We start from the raw sequence: 5356 nt of genomic DNA, 5'->3' as shown, positions 1-5356 counted from the left end.
CACTCTTGCACTGCTGGTGGGAATGTGAATTGGTTCAGCCACTATGGAGAACAGTATGGAGGTTCCTTAAAAAGCTACAAATAGAACTACCATATGACCCAGCAATCCCACTACTGGGCCTATACCCTGAGAAAACCAAAATTCAAAAAGAGTCATGTACCAAAATGTTCATTGCAGCTCTACTTACAATAGCCCAGAGATGGAAACAACCTAAGTGCCCATCATCGGATGAATGGATAAAGAAGATGTGGCACGTATATACAATGGAATATTACTCAGCCATAAAAAGAAACGAAATTGAGCTATTTGTAATGAGGTGGATAGACCTAGAGTCTGTCATACAGAGTGAAGTAAGTCAGAAAGAAAAAGACAAATACCGTATGCTAACACATATATATGGAATTTAAGAAAAAAAAAATGTCATGAAGAACCTAGGGATAAGGCAGGAATAAAGACGCAGACCTCCTAGAGAACGGACTTGAGGTTATGGGGAGGGGGAAGGGTGAGCTGTGACAGGGCGAGAGAGAGTCATGGACATATACACACTAACAAATGTAGTAAGGTAGATAGCTAGTGGGAAGCAGCCGCATGGCACAGGGATATTGGCTCGGTGCTTTGTGACAGCCTGGAGGGGTGGGATAGGGAGGGTGGGAGGGAGGGAGACGCAAGAGGGAAGAGATATGGGAACATATGTATATGTATAACTGATTCACTTTGTTATAAAGCAGAAACTAACACACCATTGTAAAGCAATTATACCCCAATAAAGATGTTAAAAAAAAAAATAGTCACAGAGCCACAATAATATTCATATTGATTTTTTAAACAACTAATTAGATTCAACGATTGGGCAATGTACACGTTTCTTAATTATGGGTACAGAACAGGATGTGAGTTTTATCAATTTCAAAAACACAGAAGTAAAAACAGAGAGGTCATCTGAGTGCAGTGGGATGCCAGTGAAACCAGAGACACACAACTCAGTTCCTGGGTTCCTACTGAGTCATCACACAGGGACCAAAGGACACACTGGGTCAATTGTGCCCTCCTCTTCAGCATGCTTCTCCCAAGTGCCAGCCAAGCCTGTGATAAAAGAAATTTTCACATATTGAGATATACGGAAGTCATTCTGGCTTATGCATGAGTTAACTTGAATTTTATGCTAACTAAAATAGCCTGTTTATGGCCTATCAAACATACATTGTACATCTGCTTTAATTAGTATAGAAAAGGGCACACTGACCAGTAGTAAAGAATGTCCAAGTGAAAAATAAAGATTAAATGCCTCTCTTCCTGGAACACTAACCGTGGTACTCCTTTGATGATAAGACTCCCTTTCCAGGGGCCAAGGCCATGCTGACTTGTGCTGATCTATGTGTTTTGTTTTGTTGTTTTTATATGTGCTGATCTATGTGTGTTTTTTTTGTTTGCTTGTTTTTGAAACCTTGAAGATATGTATCCCTAACTTGTTTAATGTTCTTTGTTCTGACAAGATATAAAACTGTGCTGGAAACCATGCTTCTCCGGAGCAGCTTCTCAGAGTAATCCGGGAAGCTGGCTTCCAGGCTAATCCTTAGTTTGGCTCAAATAAAACTCTTTTGTTATCAGAGATTATTTATTAATTATTTTCATTAACACTGTGCTACCACAGGTTGAATCTTTGCAGTTTCCACTCCAGCCTGTCAAGATGAGTCCCATCATTTTATATGATTTTGTCTATCCTGAGGCACACACCCACTCCCTATTTCAGACAAGGACAGTCTGCAATAAAGAAGAACAAAGATGAGACAGAAAGAGATAGCAACCCTATTCAAGTCCCTGGTTCCAGTCATTTTGAAGAGCTCTTTATATCCCTGCCCTCAGGCTCTTGCTTTCTTATTTTTATGTTTCGTTTGGGAAAAAGGGGCAGGTAAGTGGGTTCTGTTACTTGTAGCCTATACACAGCCTCTCCCTAATGGAAGTTACTACATTTCATGAAGAAAGCTGGGCCTGTCTACAAGTCTGTAGCCACTGAGTATGCAGACAGAGTCACTCCAAGAAATGGAGAATCTTCCATCTAGCTGCAGAAGGACAGGAATTTAATCTGCAGTTAGGATTCCCACAATAATATATAGGGAAACAAATGTCACAACTTCTTCCATAGCACCTCCTCATTATCATAAAACTGTGTTCTCAGTTGCAACCTTCTGGAAAGGTATTTCCACCAGATATAAACTGACGAGTTGCTGGCATGAGCTGGGGCTGAATGCGCATCTAAGCACAGAAATAGATTTCCATATATACTGGTTTTGTAATATTGATCTTCTCCTTTACCAAGCGTGTTGTAAATCATCTGGTCTTTATTGGTTCATTATCCTTCCCCAGGAGACAATGTTTGGTTAGAGAAATAACTATGTGAGCTGGACCTCTTCTCTGTGCTGCACTTACTGCATGAGCCAGCTCCTCCCCATTTAGAGGTAACAGACTCTTAGTCTTCTCTCCACAGGAAGGTTAAAGACTTGTATACTTTAACTAAAAAACAAGAGCTCATAAACCAAAATGATCTTTGGCATCCGTCCTGTTTCGTACAGGATATGACTTCTTCTGCAGAGCTGCCAAGATTTCTAACAACTTTTATAACAATGGGCCCAGAGGACAAGCAAAGGAAATCAAGATTCATTTACACGTGACCTGATAAAAGCCTGAGACATAGAAATGTTTTGCCCTCATGTGCATCTGGAAATGCTCAATTTTCTATGAAAATTTTTATATCATGGCCAGTTTTCTGGCTAGAAGAATATTAATTATAATTTCACAAGAAACTGGCCCTCTATTCGATATGATAGCTCCAGTTATTCCAGATGCTGATTAGAGAATGGCATTGAACACAGAGCTTAGCTCCAGCTGTTTCCTTTTTAAGAATAAAAAGGATTTCTAACTCACGGCTTTTTAAAATTTGACATATGATTCACATACCATAAAATTCACCCTTTTAAAGCACAATTCAGTGGGTTTTGGTATATTCACAAAGGTGTGCAAAGCTGGGGCTGTGGGTTGGGTCTCAGTTCCTCTCCACATAAGTACAAAATAGATAAAGGAAGATAAACCAGAAACTAAAAAGACAGGGGATGGATAGGAAACGGGGGTGAGGGGATGGTAACAGGACAGCAGAGATGAAGAGGGAGTGACCTTTTTCTGAATAGATCTTACATTACCACACCAAAGGGGACAGGAAAGAAAAGAAGTAACCTAAGTAACTTTGGAAAACAGTGTTTTGACTTGATCCTGTAAAGCTAAAAAAGCAAAAAGAACTGTACACAACACTGTAATCTAGTTGGTAAATTGGTTTCTTACAGAGGTGTCGGTTAGCAATTCTGAAAGCACCATGTGTACATAAAAGGGTTGGATTGAACAAATAAGTAAATATATTGTAGATAATGAAAGCTAAGTTTTTTACTGTCTGAAAAAGAACTTAAAATAAGGCAAGGAGGAAAGCTAGAATTAAACCTCATGGAATTGGATTAGAATTAGAGGTATCAGTGTGAAGTCACAGTTTTGATTGATAATGATGGGCATATGTATGCATATCCATATATGTACATGTACACACATTCATTCATGTGTATGAGTAAATATACATATATCCCCTCTCTTTACTGAAGGAGCCTAAAAGCAATGAGAACCCAACAGCAATGAGCCCGCCTAGCACCCAGATCTTTTCTAAATGCTGTTCTCCAAGGAAAAGACCCAGGGCTCCTTGGAGAAGAGGTTAATTCCACATAGGTACTCTTCAAACATGTCAAAGTCATGAAAAGCAAGAAAAACCTGGGGCACTTCTCCAGATAGGAGGAGACTAAAGAGAGAGATGACAACTAAATGCAGGGTGGAATCCTGGATTGGATCCTTGAACAGAGAATGGAAAAACTATTAAGATTCAAATAGTTTTGTCTGTGGTTGAGTTAATGCTCTTGTACCAATGTTAATTTTCAATTTTTGATCATCTTACTATATGAGATGTTAATTTTAAAGGAAGCTAGGTGAAGGGCATATGAGAACTCTTCTATTTTTGCAACTTTTCTGTTAAGTCAAAAATTGTTTCAAAATTTTAAAAAAGGTTTACTTCACATAGAATTCACTGTCGTTGAGTGTTCTTCTCCCACTGCCCCCAGTGTAGCTCAAAGGGGTAGACTATGTAGTTAAGCTCTTTTATCCCTTACTCTGGGTAGCATAGCAGGCTAAACACAGACTTGACATGATTTGACCCTTTCTTTCCTGTATTCTTTCAGGCCTGGGACCAGGGTGAGGTAAACAAAATGCCTATGAGCACAGAATTTAAGAAGACACTCACTCTTAGTGAAATTGCTGGGCCAAAGGATAAATCTATTTTTTGATTCTGCTATGTATGTATAGCCAATACTGACTGCCAAAAAGAGAGTACCATTTTATAATGCCACCAAAAATCAATGAGTCTATCATCCATTTTGCAAAACCTTGTCAATACTGGATGTCACCTGGGTGGGAGGTGTGCGGGGGGATCATTGTTTCAGATTATAGTTGGTATCTCAACAGTCTTTCAGTGATATCAGCTAACATACATTGAACATTAAAATGGACTAAGCCTGACTTCCCTGGCGGTCCAGTGGCTAAGGCTCCACGCTTCCACTGCAGGGGGCTCGGGTTCGATCTCTGGTCAGGGAATAAGATCCCACATGCAGTGCGGCGTGACTAAAAAAAAATTTTTTTTAATTTAAAAATAATAATAAAATAAAACAGACTAAGCCTTATCAATGACACCCAATGACTTTGGTAGGTAAACCTTATTTTTCTAATTTTAGAGGTAAGGAAACCAAAGTTTAGACTTTTTAGTTGACTTTCCAAGTCCACACAGATAAGAGGTTGAACAACGAGGATTTTATCCCCTGTCAGCTCAGCTACAAACGATGGCACTTTTTACCACATCACGCCCAATCTCTTTATACCGTTTCTTTTACATTTGAATTTCTTCCTTTTGAAATACCTGTTCAAAACATTTTGATTTCTGATTCCGTAATTTGAGCCTTTCAGGCATGAAAGTGGCCAGCCTTCTCACTCCCTCTGAGGTTGTGAGGAACAGCGGATGTTTCCCACTAGAGCGAGGCTAGTGTCAGATTATAGGGTGAGAACGTGAGGCAGGATGTGGTGCAGACCTCAACAGACACAGATTACAGTCCCTTTTCAGCCAGTTCCTAGCTGCCAACTTCTAGCCACTTAGCATTGCTGTGACTCAGTTTCCTTGCCAGTTAAATGGGGATGATAATACCCCACAGACTTGTGAGGAGAATTCAATAAATTAATACATGAAAAGCATTTAGTACAGTGCCTAACACTTAGTAGGCAT

General features: G+C 39.6%; 1 long non-coding RNA gene across 1 annotated transcript; it reads right to left on the bottom strand.

The window, feature by feature from the left end:
• Positions 1 to 802: 802 nt before the first annotated feature.
• LOC113609882 (uncharacterized) lies at positions 803 to 4687 on the bottom strand. Its single transcript, XR_003428856.1, has 2 exons — positions 4575 to 4687; positions 803 to 1083 (listed from the first exon to the last, which is right to left on the bottom strand). It is a non-coding gene; the product is annotated as an uncharacterized LOC113609882 (long non-coding RNA).
• Positions 4688 to 5356: the final 669 nt, after the last annotated feature.

Source organism: Aethalodelphis obliquidens, unplaced genomic scaffold (assembly GCF_003676395.1).
Source record: "Aethalodelphis obliquidens isolate GAN/ISIS:26980383/991018 unplaced genomic scaffold, ASM367639v1 scaffold59, whole genome shotgun sequence".
Classification (NCBI taxonomy): Eukaryota; Metazoa; Chordata; class Mammalia; order Artiodactyla; family Delphinidae; genus Aethalodelphis; species Aethalodelphis obliquidens.
The sequence above is the reverse complement of the archived record's forward strand: the minus strand, read 5'-3'. Positions and strand labels throughout refer to the sequence as shown.